The sequence below is a fragment of the Berghia stephanieae genome, chromosome 4 (genome assembly GCF_034508935.2).
Source record: "Berghia stephanieae isolate SIO BIC M18660-M18661 chromosome 4, UCSD_Bste_1.3, whole genome shotgun sequence".
Classification (NCBI taxonomy): Eukaryota; Metazoa; Mollusca; class Gastropoda; order Nudibranchia; family Aeolidiidae; genus Berghia; species Berghia stephanieae.
This window is the reverse complement of record NC_088363.1, coordinates 51848554-51856846: the sequence shown is the minus strand read 5'-3', so window position 1 is coordinate 51856846 and position 8293 is coordinate 51848554.

Genomic DNA, 8293 nt, shown 5'->3' with positions numbered 1-8293 from the left:
CAGAGCCACTAGGTCCACGGGGCCGGAGTTTATCCCGGATTCTATCGCGTTAATACGGATAATAGCAATTTCTTGCTATTTTTGGATAGGACGCTAGTCTATTGCAAAATACTTTCCGTCAGATCTAACAGACCTACCTACCCATCACTGCTGGATTAGGCGGGGTGTGTGTGTGTGTGGGGGGGGGGGGGATTTCAGAAAGAATAAGTCCCCGGTTTGAAAGTTTTACCTAGACGAGGATCATCTGAATCGATCGATGTTTGAAGGACGAGTTTTCTGTCCAAAATTTTAAATACGAGTTTTTCCAGAGTACAGCAGTAAACAGGTTAATCAGCATCCACACAGAGAAAGTTGCAATCCTGTGTCATTTATAGTATAGTCAGTTGACAAGAAAAGTACCCGTCTTATTAGACATTATAGAACAAAATCCAAAGAGTTCTAAAAGTTTAGTTTTTCTCTGATGATTCTGAGGTGACCAATAGATTGAAAGAGAGTGTTAAACTCAACGTTCACTTATTTGCCAGTCTGATAACCCAATTCCTCATGGGTTCATTGTTGTAATGGAAAACTCAGAAAATGACGCAAAATATTGTCCACTACAACAATGTTAAACTAGGCTCATAAGAGGTCGGATGTTAGACCTGCATATATATGCATACGTCTGTTAAACTCATTTGCTTTTGCCACCGTGGAAAGCTCATACGGTAGAGTCACGCTCACCGGCCAGGCGGAGTTGTCGTACCCGTCAGGTCGCGGGTTCAAACCCCCATCACTGCCGCGAAAATGTGTTATTCTCTATTGTCTTCTGGCACTTTCCTACTCACTTCGTCCCTTAGTTTAGGATTGGACGAGCGACGTGTACTTATTTGCTGGTCGGATAATCAAAATTGTTATGGGTTCATTCTTGTAATGGAAATACTCTCAAACCGATTCACGCCCATAATTGCGCTCGGTTATCAAACCTGCAAATAAGTACACTTTGGGATTGTAGTATTCTCCTCCTCCTCCTCCTCCTCCCCCCCCCCCGCCCAGAAAGAGTGGTACAGACAAATGAAGACATGTTCAATCATTGTCATTATATTTTAATGTTTTCCTCCAGTATCAATTCAAGTGTTACCAAGAAGTTTAGGATATCATAACTCATGGAAAAAAATTAATCCCGAATTCATATAGCATGAAGTAGACAGCAGTTATTGATTGCTACCCTTTGGAGAATACGATTGTCTATACCAAAAATACTTCTAACCAGATTTAGATTATACCCAGCTATCCACTCATAGTTGTGTAGGCGGGATGGTACGGAATGTCGAAAGGTTCAGATTGGGTTGGGAAGGGGATGGTAGTGGTGCGTACTTTGGACTATCAAGTCGTTGGTGTTTGATGATCTATCGATTTATCCAATGGGCTCGCGCTAAATCAAAACACTCAACACGAACAAATATACAAGATTGAATAATAAACGAATAAAGATTGAATGTGTCAAGCCTTTCCCCGCAGACTGATTTTAGTTGTTGCGAAATATAATCAAAATATATCTCACACATCATGGAACGGGTACGCAAATTTCGAAATTACCCACAATACAATAATTGATCACCATTTTCAGTGCATTTTTTATTATAATATACGATACTTGAAATTGACGACTATCATCTTCCTAATATTGTTTTATAGATCTCGAGAGAGGTTGAATTATCTCAAACACATTAGAAAATTAAAATCTAACACGTAGTTTTGTGTGTTGATTTGGTTACGATGAGCATTTACTTAATAGCAAAATTTAATCTGTTAGACCATATGCATCACGTGCAAGAACGGATATCCACGATGTCTAGAATGTTCTTCTGTCAGAAGTGACTGGGTAGTGTCACAGCCGTCTGTAATACATAGATGGACGTGGTAGTGTCGGGATTAACTCCGGTGACACGGTCCTTATGGCTCTGAAGGACTAATCATCATCATCATCATCATCATCATCATCATCATCATCCTCATCATCATCATCGTCGTCGTCATCGTCGTCATCATCATCATCATCATCGTCATCATCAAGGGATGCCGAATTTTAGACACACATAGGCGACCAAGGCCCTTCAATTCTCCCTATCCTCTGATCGTCTCAGAGACTCAATGATTCTTTCGAATTCCTCCTCACTTCGTGTCCTGGGACATTCACGTTGTAACTTGTCTACCTCTGATTCTTTTTCTATCATTTTCCCTAACAAGTCTTTTGTCTCAATATTGCTCTTCTGTATATATACACTGAGCAAGTACATTTATTTGTCTTCCTCTTAAGGTTCTAAGAGGAAGGTCTGCTTGATCCACTTAATGACTACTAGAAAACCCTGCCGTTTATAACAGTATTGACCCGGCCCTCTTTACCAAGACGCAGTAACAAAGAAGCTGTTCAGGGTTAAGTTAAGAAATTTTGTCAGGTCAGACCAAAATCGAACTCCGCTTTTAAAGGGTTGATATTAACATAGGAGTTGGCTCCGTCTCTTGTTGTTCTCAATACCAATAAATATGCGTCAGTTGTTACCCCAGTGACAGTTGTCCATCATAACCAGTTAACTGTCGTACTCTGAAAAACACGTATTTAAAAATTTGGCAAAAAAAACAAAACCCAACAAACTCGTTAATCAAACATCGATCCCCTGATCTAATAGACAAAATGGAAGTTGTACCAGGAATCAGTGATCTCGAAGCACTACTATGTGATAAATCTTAAACATAAAATACAGCGCAAACCACCTCTGGATATTTTTATGTACTCAAAGGGGAACATGAATGGATTAAAACATGAATTAAGAAACAGCTACAATATTTTTGATAAACAGTCATATGCTAATAACAAATGAAAACTGGGAACATTTTAAAACATCACTAATGGAGTTGATTGGTAAACACATCCCTAAGAAAAGGATAAATGAAAGCCCACAATTTACCATGGATAACCCATACAACCAGATGTCTGATTAATAAACAACAAAGGCGATACGACAAAGCCAAATTGCATGACAGAGTGGACGATTGGAATGTGTTCTCGCAGACTCCGTTGTTAAGTACACCCAGAACTTGAAAAAGAACATGACAAATATGTAAATAATATGCTTGAACCTGAGACAACGGACGATAGTCCAAATGTCAAAAATACGAAAGATTCTTGAGGTACATCCGTTCCAGGTGTAAAGATGCTTCCAGTATACAAGTCCTTCAAACCCCTGATGTTTTAGATATGACAAAAACAGACGGAAAATGCAATGTATTGAAAAAAAAGTCAGTATGAAAGTGTGTTTACCATAGAAGACCCCTCAATGACAAACAGGTAAAAGCAACATACCATATATGCTAAAAATCATATATCCACAGCAACTGCAACAACTAAACCCATCCAAGCAGCAGGGCCAGACCTCATACCGACGAGAATAGCCCTGTTCCTGTGTACACTTTTCCAAGAATCCCTGAACAAAGAAACAGTGCCTATGGACTGCAAGAATACTCCTTATCACCCCAATGTATAAAAAGAGCAAACGAAACCTAGCTTCAAATTATTGACTTGTATCTTTAACTTCAATTGTTTGCAAGATATTAAAACACATTATATTCCATTCTACCATGGAACACTACAACAAACATAACATATTTGTAAACCACGAGCACGGCTTCAGGGAAAAAAACGGTCATGCGAGACACAATGAATCAATACAATAGAAGAAATTGCAAGATCACTAGAAAAAAAACAAAAAAAAAACAAGACAAAACAAAAACAAACAAACAAATTGATCTCCTGGTGCTAGACTTCTCCAAAGTGTTTGACAATGTACCACACAAACGATTATCAGTCAGAGAATATGGAACAACAACCACAGAATCTTTTACTTTGGTTAAAGGACTGGCTTTGCAATCGAACGCAACAAATTGTTATTGACGGAATCTCAAGAGAAAAATATAACGTCTTATCAGGAGTACCACAAGGAACAGTACTTGGGCCTTTATGCTTTTTGATATTCATAACTGATCTTGGAAACAAATTATCTCCACAAACAAGGCTTAATCTGTTTGCAGCTGATAACCTTCTTTACAGGAAATTGAAAGTAGCGCGGGATGCACATAAACTCCAGAAAGATCTTGATTCCCTCCAGACATGGTCAGATACATGGCACATGAAGTTCCATCCATCAAAATGCTATGTCATGTCAATATCAAACAAGAAAGAGCCTTATACTCACAATTACACAATGCATGATCATCCTTTACAACATGTCAACTCAATTAAAAACAAAAGTGGCAATATAGAACATATAACAGCAAAAGCAAGTAGGATTCTAGGGTTTATCAAAAGGAACATAAACCAATACCCTGAAAACAATAAAGCCCAGGCGTACTCATCGCTGATCAGGCCAATACTATAATATGCTAGCGCTGTGTCGGACCCTACACAAAAAAGGACATAGACAAGATTGAAAACGTACAAAGAGCAGCTGCAAGATTTACAACCGAATGCAAATCCAGAGAACCGGGTTGTGTCACTTCCTTCCTCCAGTCACTTGAATTGAAACCATTGAAAAACCGGCGCAAGTTATCCCGTATTGTGCATTTTGTACAAAACCATTAACGGCTCAAACGCACCCATCACACACGACATAAAAAGCAATTCAGATAGATACGCTACACGTAGATACAATGCATCACAATACATACAACTATTTACAAGAACAGACACATAAAAACACAACTTTTCCCGATGAACAATAAATGACTGTAATGTCCTGCCACCGGACATAACAGACGTTGGAAACTTTCAAAACAGCTTTGAATGCGCTAGGTCGACAAAGTAATCTGTGACTGTTCCCTGTTTTGATTGGACTGTACTGTAACTGAACATTTGCAGTGATGGGCCCTGTGGGGCCTTTTGCAAATACAAGCCATTGAGGATTGAAGATTGTATCATCGAGCACGGAATTCCCGCCATTATAAAACTATTTTTTTTTCAGACTGCTATATGAATAACTTGCAAACTTTCTTTTTATTTCAGGCTAATTCTATCATCCCATTAACTCAAATTTAATCGAAGAAAATCTGTTAGATCTAGGTCGTAATACCCAATCCTTTTTGACGTTTGACTTTCATTGCGAGTGTATTTATTCTACTCTATTCTAGCATATCCACAACAAAAATTGGTGACGTAATCTTTAATCTCTCTTGATGCTATTAAGTAATAATAATCTCATCCGCAAGAAAAAAATTATATCTCTCTTGATACTATTCTAGTTATGATAATTTTTCTAATGTTTTCTTCGAAAAATTAGGGTTGGGGATCAACATTGTTCCCTAAAGCCAATGTTAAATTTTTATCATCAAGCATAGAATTGCCGGCAAATCTAAAAATACATTGCAGTAGTATAATACGTAAAATATGTAGATGACTGCCTTTACCTAGTAGCCTTTATTTCTCTGTAAACATTGCAGATTCTGCACTATTAATGTAAGACAATTTAAGAATACAAACTGGTAAATCTGAATGGAAATATTGCACCATAAATCGTGTTTGCGCACCGTTCCATTGATCTGCAAGATGCATATCACTATATTATATCTGACCAATATTTTAACTCGAAAATAAGAAAGGGAATGTTTTGACTCCTTCTTTTGGGATGCCCTGTTAAGGATACGTTTTTGCATACAAGCCCGGCCCTGTTGAAGACATGATTCCGTTAGTTTGGAGACTTATCAGGTGATAAAGTCATTTTTTTCTATGATGTGTGTGTGTGTGTGTGTGTGTGTGTGTGTGAATATAGTGTGGGTGATTGTTCTCGATTAGAAGAGCTTGTGAACGCTGAGGCAAGCAATACGAGTCATTTACGGAGTTTTGGGCTTTTTATTACATGTTTCTTATAACAATTACTCCTTGTTATAATTGCATTGGTTTGCTTGTATACTAAGTACAGCGAATAAAATGTATGTGTTTTCATGTTTATCACTGTATAAATACCTACATTTGCAGCCCTTACCTTGCTACAAAAAGAGGATTTTGTCCTTGAAAGCCAATAACACCTAAACAGATTATCTATTGATTTGGCATAGTTTTAAATGTTGAAAAAAAGTTGAACACGCATTTTGGGTCATCGTAATAATATATTCAGTTCCTATTTCTCTGCACTCTGTGGCCAACCTGGTATCACTAATATGATATCGAATGTCTCCAGCTGCAGTGTTTTGAAGAGAACCAGTGGAATAAGAGAGAATAGATAGAAAGAAAGACAGACAGACAGATAGTTAGATAGATAGATAGATATAGATAGATAGATAAGCAGATAGGCAGATAGATAGGTATAAAGATAGGTGGATACATGAATAAATAGATAGATAGAGACAGATAGAGACCGAAACATACACACACACAGAGAGAGACACACACACACACACAGAGAGAGAGAGAGAGAGAGAGAGAGAGAGAGAGAGAGAGAGAGAGAGAGAGAGAGAGAGAGAGAGAGAGAGAGAGAGAGCAGTTTTAAAAAGTACGTCTACTTGGTACAACATTTTTCTGAATGGAAGATGCATTGCGTTGAAGGGTCGTTGAGGGCTGTTGCGAATATGGGTTCTTTAGTTAGGGGACGTAGAAATTTCTGGACGTCTTCAATAAAAGGCGATGTTCAGTAGACGAGGTCAGCGTTTAAGGCAGGTTTCGACGACAACGAACACAGTTTCAGTGGACTGTTCGCAAATCGCGAAACCCGAGTAAACGCCTCATGAATCACGGTGTTCATATCTGTTCAGAGATGTTTACGGGTCTGGTCCTTTGGGCACTGTGGACATTCTACTGTGATGATTGTTATTGACGCCATATTGTAAAGGCCCTTGACAGTGTAGATGTTGAAAAAATCTGTAGTTGCTCCATTAATCACGATTTTTTTTCTGACTCCTTAAGAATCTCATCGGTAACTGCTGTATTATTCACTGGTTACCTACACACATACTTCTAATATAAAAGTTTGAAATAAAAAACAATACAAACAAAAACAACATTTCTTACAGGTGGGAATGTGGGATTGATTATCTTGCCCACAAAGTCATAAGGTGCCTCAGAGTGATGCAGCACATCTGGTGATGTATTGCCCGAGTCAGGAAATAGGAAGGCATGTGGATTCGAGAATGCCGAGGATCGTTTTGACTCACTGACTGGCTTAGGATTAGGATAGATGAAAATAAATAAATAAAATTCCCTTTATTTATCCAATAGGGGGAATTTGTCTCTAGGGTCAATTCCAAGGGAAGACGAGAATAACTGATATGAAGTGGTGTTTACATATCTGAATTTGAAAAAGAAAAGGTGTATTGATGGTTGGCGAATGTGGATTAACAAGGGCAACATTCAATCAATGCTGATCCAAATCTTTGTCTCAGTGGACTGGATATGGGGAGGGGGTGGGGGGGGGAACTTCTTATCTTGGACAAGCTTTCAGGAGATGGCTGGCATGCAGTTTGAATGCATTTTGTGCGGCTATATGGTATTGTGGCATGACTGGAGGTGCCAGGGTTCGAGTCCCGATTTGAGCGGCGCACAGTTGAGTTATTGGAAATGGCTCTTTACTCACATTCTCTAACCGCACTCAGGAGGAAACTAAGTACTTGGCCGTTAACAATTTTGTGTCTGTCGGGAAAACGGTCATATTATATCTTAACATGTTAACATGTCCTGAATGTTAAGAGTTACTATTGGCAAGGAACTCCTTGTAAAACGCTTTGAGCACATCTAGAGGATGTTGCAATATATAAAATATTCACAGGATCAACATCAAGAAAGATATAGCGGTGGAGTCAATGCGCCCTGAAATCAGAGAGTCTGGAAATAAGGAAGGATGGAAGGAGGGATATATATATATATATATATATATATATATATATATATATATATATATATATATATATATATATATATATATATATATATTATATATATATATATATATATAATATATTATATATATATAAACTCATACACGCACACACACACACACACACACACATACACACACACACGACGAAATTAGATTGAGAGGGAGAGCGGTATGGAATAAGGAAGACAAAGACAGAAGAAGAAGAAGAAGAAGAAGAAGAAGAAGAAGAAGAAGAAGAAGAAGAAGAAGAGAGAGAGAGAGAGAGAAAGAGAAAGAAAGACAGAGAAAGAGATAGAAGGAGAAAAAGAAGGGGAGAGAGAAAGAAAGAAAGAAAGAGAGAGAGAGAGAGAGAGAGAGAGAGAGAGGGAGAGAGAGAAAGAGAGAAAGAGAGAAAG